Here is a 13,640-nt window from a genome sequence, read left to right as displayed (position 1 = left end):
CAAAAACACCACTCCACCTTCTCTTTTACCTGTCTTTCTATCCTTCCTATATCCTCCTCATACTTCTATAATCTATTGAATACAGGCCCAGAGTTATCCTCAATTGCTGTTTTTCTGACAAGTCCTTCATCCTGGGGTCATTCTTGTAAATGTACTCTGGGCTCCCTCCAACACGAGCACTTCCTTCCCGAGATAACTGGCCCAAAGCTGCTCACAATATTCCAAATGCAGTCTGACCAGAGCTGATAGAGCCTCAGTAGTACATCTCTGCTCTTGTATTGTAACCTCCTTGAAATAAATGTTAAAATGGCATTTGCCTTCCAAACTGCCAACTGAACCTGCCAGTTAACCTTCAGAGAATTCCTGAACTAGGACTCCCAAGGTCCCTTGCCTTTGAGATTTCTGAAGCCTTTCCCTGTTCAGAAAATTATCAACATCTTTATACCTTCTACCAGAGTGCATAACCTCACAATTTCCCACATTGTATTCCATCTGTCACTTCTTTGTCCACTCTTGCAGCCTGTCCAAATCCTTCTACACCCTCTACACTTCCTCAGCACTACCTGCCCCTCCACCGACATCTATCCCTTGTGCAAACGTGGTAAGAATACCCTCAGTCCAGATCATTAAGGCATAACATGAGTAGTTATGGTCCCAATACTGATCCCTGTGGAAGTCCATGAGTCACCGGCTGTCATTCTGTAAAAGACCCTTTTATCCTGACTCTCTGACATCTGCCAAGCAGCCAATTCTCTGCCTTATTTAGCAGCCTGCTGTGTGGTACCTTATCAAAGGCCTTCTGGAAATGCAAATCGATTACATCCACCGGCTCTGTGTTGTCTAACTTGCTTGTTACTTCCTCAAAGAATTCAAACAGATTTGCCAGGGAAGATCTCTCCTTAACAAAGCTGTGCTGACTCTGCCCTATTTTACCACGCACTTTCAAGTACTCTGCAGCCTCATTCTAAACAAGGGATTCTCAACCCTTAGGAATGACTACATTCTAGCTACATAGTCTATAGTTTCCTGCCTCTGCCTTCCTCCTTTCTTAAACACGTGTTGCATTAGCCATTTTCCAGTCATCTGGGACCCTGCCTGACTCCTGTGATTTCTGAAAGATCATTATCAATGCCTCTCCAATCCACTCTGCTGTCTCCTTCAGTTATCTGGAGTGTAGTCCATCCGGTCTTGGTGATTTATCCACCTTCAGCTTCCCAGCACCTTCCCCTTACCAATGGCCAATGCACTCACTTCTGTCGCCATATCTCCTTTGAAGTTCTGGTCGGTTGCTGGTGTCTACCACTGTTAAAAACTGATGGAAAGTACCACTTCACTTCTTCTGCCATGCCGTGGTTCCCCATTACTACTTTTCCAGCATTGTTTTCAAGCTGTCCAATGTCCATTCTTGTCTCTTTGTAACCGCTTAGATATCAAAGAAAATTGCCTGCAGCCCTCTTCTGTATTAGTAGCACGCTTACTCTCATATTTCACCTCTTTCCCCGTCCCCTCCTTTTCTTAAAGTTACTTCTGTTTTTTAAAGACTTCCCAATCTTCTGGCTTCCTCTAATCTTCACCACACTATATGCTGCTTCTGTTGCCTTTATGCTCTCCCTGACTTCCCCTGTCAACCAGGGTTGTCTCAGCCTCCCCTTAGTATTTTTCTTCTTCCTTGGGATGAATTTCTGCAATGTCTCCTGAATTAACCCAGAAACTCCTGCCATCGCTGCTCCACTGTCTTCGCTGGTCGGCTCTCCCTTCCAGTCAACTCTGTCCAGCTCTATCCACATGTCTTTGTAGTTACCTTTACCCAATTGTCATCCCGTTACATCTGATTCAATCTTCTCCCTCTCAAGCTGCAGGGTGAACTCTATTATGTTATGACCACGGCGTCCTAGGAGTTCCTTCACGTCCACCATTCTGACCTCATCAATCCTTTGTTACTTCTTCAAAACAACTCATTCAAGTTCATGACACACGATTTCCCACACACAAAGCCATGCTGACTATCCCTAATCAGTCCTTGCCTTACCAAATGCATGTCATTTCTGTCTCTCAGCATTCCCTCCAACATCTTGCGCACCACTGATATCAGACCCACCGGTCTATAGTTCCCTGGCTTTTCCTTATCACCTTTCTTCAATAGCGACACCACGTTAACAATCTTCCAGTCATCCAGCACCTCACCTGTGACTATCAATGATAAAAATACCTCAGCAAGGTGCCCAGCAATCACTTCCCTACCTTCCCACAGAGTTCGAGGGTGCATTTGATCAGGTCTTGGGGATTTATCCCCTTTTATGCATTTCAAGATATCCAGCACTTTCTCCTCTGTAATATGAACATTTTTTAAGATGTCACTATCTATTTTCCCACATTCTATTATCTTCCATGTCCTCCTTCACAGTGAACACTGATGCAAAATACTCATTTAGTATCTTCCCCATCAGGCTCCACACATCAGGTGCCTTGCTGATTTTTGAGAGGCCCTATTCTCTCCCTAGTTACTGTTTGTCCTTAATCTATTTCTAGAAACTCTTTGCATTCTCCTTACTTCTATTTGCCAAAGCTATCTCATGTCCCCTTTTTGCCCTCAGGATTTCTGTCTCAAGGATACTCCTATGACCTTTATACTCTGAAGAATCACTCAATTTCTTCTGTCTATATCTGACATATACTTCATTTTTTTCTTAACCAAAACCTCAATTTCTCTTGTCATCCCACATTCCCGCCACCTACCAGCCTTTTCTTTCACCCAAATAGGAATATACTAACTCTGGATTCTTGTTATCGCATTTTGAAGGCTTCCCATTTCCCAGCCTTCACTTTACCTCCAAACATCTGCCCCCAGTCAGCTTTTGAAAGTTCTTGCGTAATGCAGTCAAATTAGCCTTCCTCCAGTTTTGAACTTCAGCTTTTAGACCCGGTCTATCCTTTTCCATCACTATTTAAAAACAAATAGATTTAAGGTTGCTGGCTCCAAACTGCTCCCCCACTGACACCTCAGTCACCTGCCCTGCCTTATTTCCCAGGACACGGTCAAATTTTGCATCTTCTCTAGCAGGAACATCCACATACTAAATCAGAAACTTTCCTTGTACACACTTAACAAATTCCTCTCCTTTTAAACCCTTAACACTACGGCAGACCCTGTCTACATTTGGAATGTTAAAATCCCCTACCATATCCACCGTATTATTCTTACAGAGAACTGAAATCTCCTTACAAATTTGTTTCTGAACTTCTTGCTGACTATCAGGGAGTCTATAATACCATCCCAATAAGATGACCATCCCTTTCTTATTTCTCAGTACCATCCAAATAACTTCCTGGATATATTCCCAGGAATATTGTCCTTAAATACAGTAGTAATGCTATCCCTTATCAAAACTGCCACTCCCCTCCTCTCTTGCCCCCACTTTCTAAGCTTCCTGTAGCATTTGTATCCTGGAACATGAAGCTCCTTCTCTCGGAACATTTACATGTTGATTAAGAAATTTTCTTCGAATTTTAAAAGCCTCTTCTCCATCCAAGCCTTTAACACAATGGTACTTCCAGACAATGTTTGTAAAAAACTACTATTACAGCCTTTATATTCTTCCATATATCTGAAATCTATGTATATTTGTTCCTCAGTTTCCTTCTGACTGTTGGGGGGCCTATAGTACAGTCCCATCATGGTGATTATCCCTTTCTTATTTTAACCCAGATATTTTCACTGGATGATCTTTTTCAGAAATATTTTCTCTAGTTAGAGCAGCAATGTTTCCCTTAATCAAAAACACCACTCCACCTTCTCTTTTACCTGTCTTTCTATCCTTCCTATATCCTCCTCATACTTCTATAATCTATTGAATACAGGCCCAGAGTTATCCTCAATTGCTGTTTTTCTGACAAGTCCTTCATCCTGGGGTCATTCTTGTAAATGTACTCTGGGCTCCCTCCAACACGAGCACTTCCTTCCCGAGATAACTGGCCCAAAGCTGCTCACAATATTCCAAATGCAGTCTGACCAGAGCTGATAGAGCCTCAGTAGTACATCTCTGCTCTTGTATTGTAACCTCCTTGAAATAAATGTTAAAATGGCATTTGCCTTCCAAACTGCCAACTGAACCTGCCAGTTAACCTTCAGAGAATTCCTGAACTAGGACTCCCAAGGTCCCTTGCCTTTGAGATTTCTGAAGCCTTTCCCTGTTCAGAAAATTATCAACATCTTTATACCTTCTACCAGAGTGCATAACCTCACAATTTCCCACATTGTATTCCATCTGTCACTTCTTTGTCCACTCTTGCAGCCTGTCCAAATCCTTCTACACCCTCTACACTTCCTCAGCACTACCTGCCCCTCCACCGACATCTATCCCTTGTGCAAACGTGGTAAGAATACCCTCAGTCCAGATCATTAAGGCATAACATGAGTAGTTATGGTCCCAATACTGATCCCTGTGGAAGTCCATGAGTCACCGGCTGTCATTCTGTAAAAGACCCTTTTATCCTGACTCTCTGACATCTGCCAAGCAGCCAATTCTCTGCCTTATTTAGCAGCCTGCTGTGTGGTACCTTATCAAAGGCCTTCTGGAAATGCAAATCGATTACATCCACCGGCTCTGTGTTGTCTAACTTGCTTGTTACTTCCTCAAAGAATTCAAACAGATTTGCCAGGGAAGATCTCTCCTTAACAAAGCTGTGCTGACTCTGCCCTATTTTACCACGCACTTTCAAGTACTCTGCAGCCTCATTCTAAACAAGGGATTCTCAACCCTTAGGAATGACTACATTCTAGCTACATAGTCTATAGTTTCCTGCCTCTGCCTTCCTCCTTTCTTAAACACGTGTTGCATTAGCCATTTTCCAGTCATCTGGGACCCTGCCTGACTCCTGTGATTTCTGAAAGATCATTATCAATGCCTCTCCAATCCACTCTGCTGTCTCCTTCAGTTATCTGGAGTGTAGTCCATCCGGTCTTGGTGATTTATCCACCTTCAGCTTCCCAGCACCTTCCCCTTACCAATGGCCAATGCACTCACTTCTGTCGCCATATCTCCTTTGAAGTTCTGGTCGGTTGCTGGTGTCTACCACTGTTAAAAACTGATGGAAAGTACCACTTCACTTCTTCTGCCATGCCGTGGTTCCCCATTACTACTTTTCCAGCATTGTTTTCAAGCTGTCCAATGTCCATTCTTGTCTCTTTGTAACCGCTTAGATATCAAAGAAAATTGCCTGCAGCCCTCTTCTGTATTAGTAGCACGCTTACTCTCATATTTCACCTCTTTCCCCGTCCCCTCCTTTTCTTAAAGTTACTTCTGTTTTTTAAAGACTTCCCAATCTTCTGGCTTCCTCTAATCTTCACCACACTATATGCTGCTTCTGTTGCCTTTATGCTCTCCCTGACTTCCCCTGTCAACCAGGGTTGTCTCAGCCTCCCCTTAGTATTTTTCTTCTTCCTTGGGATGAATTTCTGCAATGTCTCCTGAATTAACCCAGAAACTCCTGCCATCGCTGCTCCACTGTCTTCGCTGGTCGGCTCTCCCTTCCAGTCAACTCTGTCCAGCTCTATCCACATGTCTTTGTAGTTACCTTTACCCAATTGTCATCCCGTTACATCTGATTCAATCTTCTCCCTCTCAAGCTGCAGGGTGAACTCTATTATGTTATGACCACGGCGTCCTAGGAGTTCCTTCACTTTGAGCTCCCTAATCAAGTCTCCCTCGTGTTAAGACGGACCTCGGGGGTCCCGTCTTTGCGTATTCTTTTAGAAGGAGAGACAGAGACTTTACCATTCGGCTCAGGCAAACGTTTATTTACAGAATTTTGACTGGTAGGTGATACAACGAATTCTACAGCATGCAATTCGTTGGAGAAGGCGTTCTGTCTTCTCCTTCGGACCTGGCTCAATTATACTTCGCGCCGCCAGGAGTTCCCGGTCAGTTCTCCCTCATTCGTCCCCCTCATTGGTCGGTACACCTGAGAGCGAGGGGGTCTGCGCCTCCATTGGCCGTATCGAGGTGCCTGTCCAGCTCCCGCTGTGCCGGACAATGGTCCAGCCATCCTGGGGTCGGCAGTTCCGACCCTGTAATCAATGGTCCATTGTTCAGAGTATCGATCTCATTACTATGTGTCTGACAGATTCAATGGATTTCCGCAAGCGAATTAACAATCTTTATTATTTATCATGGGTTTCGACGGGAATCTATTCTAGTAGGTACATTAACAGACGCTTTAGTAATCATGTACTCCGATAGCGCAATTCACACCATTCGACAGTTACCGGTTCCTTTATTAGTCATGAGTTCTCAATGGGGCAGTCTGATACTGGCTGACATGATCTCATCAGCGAGGAATGTTACTTCAGACAGGTAGCCCTGCAGTTGCCAGGTTCTCCCCCATGGCTGTGATTAACTGTTTGGGGACTGGAGCTGGTAATGTCTGGTGTAGCAATAGTGCTACCCTCCCTAGCCCCACTCTTAGGCAATCTAGTAGTTATTCTCCCCAACACTCGTTACACATCACTAAATCCAGAATTGCCTGTTCCTGAGTGGGCTCTACCACAAACTGCTCCAAACAAAAAATTCTCAGATAATTCCACGTTTTCTTGAGAACCGCTACAAACTGTTTTCCCCAGTCCACCTGCATCTTGAAGTGTCCCATGATTATTGCGACAGTTCCTTACATGTTTTTTATAATCTCCTGATGTATTTTCTACCCCACATCGTGACAATGGTTAATGGCTTGTACACAAGTTCCATCGGGACCTTTTTCCCTTTGCGGGTCCTGATCGCTACCTTCATGGATTCTACACCTTCTGACTCTTTTTCGCTTCTTGCTGTCAATTTAATTTTATTTCTTGCAAACAAGGCAACCCCTCTGACTCTGCTCATTGCCTCTTCGACAGCTTGGATAATTAGTTACCAGCCCTGAACCCCCTGCAGCCTTTTCTCCGATACCTACATCATTGTGAATGCCAAGTTCAGTCTGACGTGCCAGCTGATTTACCTTGTTATGTAGACCATGAGTATTTAGTTACTAGTCCCTGAGCCCTGCATTAATTGACCCTCTTCTCATAGGTGTCCCCTTATCTGCTGTGCTTGAAGTTAGATTCCTGATCCTTTCCATACTTTCTGACCTATTTCTTGTTGTGGAAACTTTAACCTGTGCTGAGCACTTCTCCATTCTGACTTTTCCATAATTTTCCACGCAGCTGAAAAACAATCCCCATGTTTTAGTTTAAAGTCCAATATATAGGCCCTGGTTATGCCATTCTCCAGGACTCTGATCCCAGCATCATTCACGTGTAGCCTGTCCCATCGGAACAGTTCCATCCTCCCCCAGTACTGTCTCCAATGTCCAGTGAATTCAAACCTCCTGTTTGTCCCACACCAGTTTTTCAGCCCCACACATCTTACTGTTATAAGCTTGCTGACGTTGGGGCTCGGGTAGTAATCCAGAGAGTTTTTTATTCTGTTTTTAATTTATCCTGAGCTGCACATATTCCCTCGTTCTGTTTATATCGACAACTGGATCGATCCTCTGTAGCCCAGATGACTATCGTGAAGCCAGACAGAAGGCAGGCAAATCTGCCTTCGGGCATCTCGATTCTGGCAACAGGGAAGAGTCTCTATTCCCCTGACTACACTGTTTCTGATTACACTTGCATTTCTCTTTTCTCCTTTCTCTTGAATGGCTCCCTTTCCCACAGTGCTGTGGTCAGTTTGCTCATCCTCCCTCCAGACCCCACTGTCATCCACAAAGGGAGCAAGAATCTCAAACCTGTTCGACAAGCTGACGGGCTGAGGCCCATTTAGCACTACCCTCTGCTTCCTTCTGCCTGCCTCAGTCATAGTCACACCCTTCTGTCCCTGACCACTGATCGATTTGAGGTAGTTAATCTAATTGCCTCCTGAAACAGACCATCCAGGTAACTCCTATCCCTCCCTGATATATGGCAATGTTCAGAGCTCAGACTTCAGCTCAACAATCTGAGCTGGAATCCCTCAACCAACACTTGTTATGGTTGTAGTAGCTATGAACCACAATGGGGCCCACCAGCTCTGACATCATACAGTTACAACACCTCGCCTGGTCTCGCCCCTCCATTTCAATGACTTGGTGCTTAATTTGATTTTTAAATATTTTATGCTGAAAGAACATCCACTGTTGTTGAGGAGATTAATTGGCATTCCTGAAGAAGGGCTCATGCCCGAAACGTCGATTCTCCTGCTCCTTGGATGCTGCCTGACCTGTTGTGCTTTTCCAGCAACACATTTTCAGGGGAGATTAATTGACCATGCTCAAGAAGCCAAAATTAAGTAAGTGCAGATATCTTGAAAGAATGTGTGGCTGGCAGAGATTAGAGGCGGAAATGATCACTATCATAGAGGGATTTGAAAAAAAAGGATGAGAACTTTGTTAAAATGTTGCTTTTCCTCAATTTGTGACCTCTTCAGGTCAGTGAGCTCAGGGTGAGGAGAACAAAACTCAGTGTGAGCGAGTACATGGGCAGCGGGGTGTTGGATGAACTCAAGATTACAGGGAGGTTGAAAGTGGGAGGTGGATCAGGAGTGTGTTAGGGTCATTCAGCCTCGAGGTTGCAAAGGACAGGATGAGATTTTCAGCACCTGGAGCTGAGACTGTGTTGGAGTCAGGCCACATTACTAAACTGTAAATAGCACGTCACGGTGAGGATGTGGCTCTGTGGCTGAAAGCTGATCTCCAAGTGTGATGTTCCCTTAATGTTGGGAAGAGCCTGGTCCAGATAGTTACCTGAGGGGCGATACAGTTGGAGTTAGGAAGTTTTGTAGCAGGGACTGAAGCCAACAGCTTTTAGTGAACAAAGGATCAGGAGTAGGCCTTTCAGCTGTTCCACTATTGAATGAACTCATGGCTGCTGTGTGGAGTTCAGCCTTTGGCCCATATCCCTGAATACCTTTGTTGAACAAAAGTTTATCTGCCTCAGACTGAAAACTAACAACCTTTTCCACCCTTTTCATATTGAAGTCATTCCTCACATCTCTCTCGAACAGACTCTGCTCCCAAGTTCTTGATTAAATTGGAGGCAATTTCTATTCATCCAGCACTGGATGTTGGGACGTTGTGAGTTGGAGGGATCTCCAAGGGAGTGCTGGTCACATACACATACTCCCCGGTCCTTTGTGGGGTGGAAGTGGCTGGTTTGGGAGGTTATGCTCAAGGTATTGGTTAATAAAACCCCTCTCATTCTCGTCATCATCCTTCCAGAGCTGTGGAATATAATGTGGGAAAATATATGCATTTTGGCAGGAAGACGGGGAGAAGTGAATATTATTTAATGAGGGAAAACTTCTGCAGAAAGCTGCAGCATGGAATTGTGGGTCCTTCTGCTTCCAGGTTCAATGGGTATTCAGGAAGCTTTTATTTAAAGGGAATGGGGAGAAAAATGGAAGTTTTGCTAAAACTGTACAAGACACAAGTCGGATCACATTTGGAATCCTGTGAATAGCTTTTGTCCCTTGTTTTGGGAAAGGCAGTCCATAGAGTTTTCAGGAGATTGATCCTGGATATGGGAGGAATTTCTCAGGAGATGAGTTTGAGCAGACTGCTTCTGTACTCATTGAAGTTCAGAAGAATGAGACAAGACCTTATGGAAAGATTCGGAGGAGCTTGACATTGTAGATTCTGGGAGATTGTTACTACTTATTTGAGAGTTGAAGACTTGAGGACATAATCTCAGAGTAAGGAATCACCTATTTAAGATATTCAGTATCTTCGGGTACTGAATACTTCAATGGCCTGTAAACGCTGTGCTGCTCAGTGTATCCAAGGCTGAGATAGATAAATTTTCAATTAGTAAAGGATTCAAGGGTGGGGGCATAAAGCAGGAAAATCGAGCTGAAGATTATTGATTTGCCTTTTGTTTTCAATGAATTTCACAGGGTATTGGAAGAAGATGATTTGCAATGAGGAAACTTAAAACCAGGTATCATTTCTCAATCTAACCAAGCTGCCGAGTTTATTGTCGTCTGAATGTCATTGGGTTTTGCAGGAAAAAAGCACTGTTCACAATAGGGGAGAAACCGTATGTGTGTCGTACATGTGGACAAGTCTTCAGCAGATCATCTGCCCTGTCTGGGAAAGGATTCACTCACCTTGCTGAAACCCCAGCACATTCACACAGAAAACAGACCTTTGAAATGCTCAATGTGGGAGGTGCTTTAAAAACTCTGGGGCACTGATATCCCAACAACATGACGAGAGACCCTTTATGTTCTTTCACTGCGGGTGTGGGTTCAAGTCGTCGTGCAACCTCATTAAACACCAGCAGATCCACACTGGGGAGAGACCATTCACCTGATCACACGACAGGAATGGATTGTCTCATAAAACCAACATGTTAAAATACCAGCGATCTCTCGGAAGGTAGAAGCTGTTCTGCTGTACTGACTGTGGGAAGAGATTCATTGTGAAATCCAAGCTGCTGAAACACCAGCATATTCATGAGAAATGACAGTGCCTGGTTTTTACTGTGAACATCTCTCTGCTTCATAGTCTCAGCCAGAAGATTTTGTTTCAAGTCCCACCTGATGTGGAGCTATATCAAAGAACTTAATTATTTTTGTAATTGATAACTGAATGATATCCACTGGGGCAGGATTCTGCTGAAGTTAATGAACTCCAGCTCAGTTAAAGGGATGACTATTCCGGATGACAAGGGAATAAATGCACTTTGTGTTAAACACACTATATCAAACCTATTTCTCACTTCTAAGTGCTGATTGAAGTGATCTCCCTTTTACTGTATTGTGGAAGAATTACTCAATGTTTTATAAAAAATTACCAGGAGACGCAGAAATCCTTCACAAAATTAAACGTTAATCTTGCAAAATCAAAGTTGTGGGAGCCAGCTAAATGTCTTCCCTGCCTCCCCACAGGCTCTTTGTTCTCCTGCAACTTATACAGTTGTTCTTCCCAGGCTTATTGGATAACATTAGCATAGCCAATCATGCTGGCTCACTTTATCTTTCTAAACTAATCACCGTATGCCACGCTGGTTCCCTCCACCACACTTAATCTATCACATTACACCGTCATTGTCTTCAGCATTAGCTCATGTACCAGTGATTCGGCTAACCTATCACAATGCACTATCATTATCTGTTACTGGAGCCCTGTAATATGATCCTGGGCATGCGTAAGTTAACTACATAACTGCCAAGGTAACTTCCATAAATGAAGGAGTTGGAATTTGCTGTTGATCACATCCAGCATCCAATTTGATTCATTGCAGTCTTTTTCAATTGACCTTGTAAAATTTCTAGCTTGGTTACGGGTATTTATTAAAGGTCAATTATATCAAATTTGTGGTAAACACCCTGCTTGCTAACACTTTCTAATGTCCTTTGCACTTCCTTTTGAAAAGTTTCCCTTTCTCTCTCTTCCATCTTGTACAGAACTCACTGAGCTTCTTTGTCATTCAGATAGAGATAATCTGAGCAGCTGTCTCTTCCATGTCCCTCCTTTCTCTGAAACTCTGTCTGAAGTTCCACCTTGTCTGCGTCCTTAATATTGAACTTCCTCCAGCTCCTCTCCTATTTTGGGAGCTCCTCATGTCCATGAGAACCCACTTCTCATCTATTGACCATTTTTCCACTCATTGGCCAAACATCCAACCTCCTCCCATTAACTGATATTGTTACCAGTTCTTGCTCTCATCTGGTAAGGTCCCTGTCACTTTCATTCCACCATCATCATCAATCCTGTGAAAACTAACGTCGCCTCGTTTCCAAACTCCCTTTCCTTTCCAAAAACCTAGAACTTGGTAACCCCCGAAGGGAGGAGCCTATCCCTGGCTCCTGCTGTTCTCAACCACACGACACCATGAGGTGAGCTCATCCAAAGGCATGGCATTCATTTTTACACGTCTGCTGACATTACCCAATTCTACCTCAGCAGACAACCCAATGTCTCTATTATTCCACTGTTGCTAAATTATCAGATGGTGTATTCTACAGCACTGGATGTTTTATTGACTTATTGAGTCACAGGATGTGGGCATCACTCGCTCATCCAGGACAGTTAAGTGCCAACCACATTCCTGTGGATCGATAATCACGTACAGCAGACTGGGTATGGACAGGGTTTCTTTGTTTTAAAGGACTTCAGTGTACCAGGTGGGATTTCCCAACAATCGACCAAGTCATTGTTAGCTTTTTAATTCCAGATTTTTATTGAATTCAAATTCCATCATCTGTCATAGTGGATATCAAAACCAGATCCCCCCAAACATTACCTAGATCCCGAGGTTAATAGTCTTCTGATAATACCACTAAGTTACTGCCTCCATGAGCAGAACTTTGCTCCAGTTAAAAATTGCAAAGATCCCTCTTGATCAATGTAATATCCAGTCTGTAGCTTTGTGATATCTGCATATTGGGCTGTGTTGCTCCCTGCCTCTGTTACCTGCACTTCCTCACTCTGAGGTACCTGCATTCCACTCATTCTGCCCTCTTTAGCATCTCTCATTGTCAATACTCCATTATAGCCTTGCCTGAGCAGGGTGTTCTGATATTCCATCCCTCAACCAGTCTGCCTCTCACCTTGTGAATATTTGTTCAAAACTTAAAACCATAAGACATAGGAGTGGAAGTAAGGCCATTCAGCTCATCGAGTCCACTCCGCCATTCAATCATGGCTGATGGGTATTTCAACTCCACTTACCCACATTCACCCCGTAGCCCTTAATTCCTTGTGACATCAAGAATTTATCAATCTCTGCCTTGAAGACATTTAGCGTCCCGGCCTCCACTGCACTCTGCGGCAATGAATTCCACAGGCTCACCACTCTCTGACTGAAGAAATGTCTCTGCATTTCTGTTCTGAATTTACCCCCTCTAATTCTAAGGCTGTGTCCTAGTCTCCTTGCCTAATGGAAACAATTTCCTAGCGTCTACCCTTTCCAAGCCATGTATTATCTTGTAAGTTTCTATTAGATCTCCCCTTAATCTTCTAAACTCAATGAATACAATCCCAGGATCCTCAGCCATTCCTCATATGTAAAACTTGCCCTAAAATCAAAATTTTCGTCATTGAATAATATTCTCTTGAATGTGTCGATGCCCAATGTTTATTTTGCAAATCTCCTGGAGGTAGTTGAGATGTTCTGTTACAGAAAGCATGTTCCATGTGACTGATCTTCTTTTGCAGTGTTAGGCCAGAGATTGCTCGTGTGCCTGAGGAGTCTCAAATGGTGCTACATATTGTGTAATCAGAGTACCAACTTGGACTTTCATTCAAACATAAAGTCATCGAGGCAGCTCAGAGCGATTGGGCCGAAGATACTAACCTGAGAAACTCCTGCAGTGATGTTCTAGGTTTGGGATGATTGACCACTAAGAATTACAAACATAAGAATCTGGAGTAAGAGTTGGCTATCTGGCCCTTTGAGCCTGTTCTACCATTCAATAAGATCATGGCTGATCTTTTCCCAGCCTCAGCTCTACTTACCCAGCCTCTCACCATAACCCTGAATTCCTTTACTCTTCAAAAATATTATCTTAGCTTTAAAAACATTCAATGAGGAAACTTCAACTACTTCACTGGGCAGGGAATTCGACAGATTCACAACCCTCTGGGTGAAGAAATTCCTTCTCAATTCAGTCCTAAATCTGCTC

General features: G+C 43.6%; 1 long non-coding RNA gene across 1 annotated transcript in view; it reads left to right on the top strand.

Moving 5' to 3' along the window:
- LOC132837248 (uncharacterized) overlaps positions 1–10,778 on the top strand; it is a 111,172-nt gene extending 100,394 nt beyond the window's left edge. The window contains exon 5 of the long non-coding RNA XR_009647465.1: positions 9,906–10,778. This is a non-coding gene — a long non-coding RNA (uncharacterized LOC132837248). The remainder of the gene's footprint in view (positions 1–9,905) is intronic.
- The last annotated feature ends 2,862 nt before the right edge of the window (positions 10,779–13,640 follow it).

Source organism: Hemiscyllium ocellatum, chromosome 49 (genome assembly GCF_020745735.1).
Source record: "Hemiscyllium ocellatum isolate sHemOce1 chromosome 49, sHemOce1.pat.X.cur, whole genome shotgun sequence".
Lineage (NCBI taxonomy): Eukaryota > Metazoa > Chordata > Chondrichthyes > Orectolobiformes > Hemiscylliidae > Hemiscyllium > Hemiscyllium ocellatum.
The sequence above is the reverse complement of the archived record's forward strand: the minus strand, read 5'-3'. Positions and strand labels throughout refer to the sequence as shown.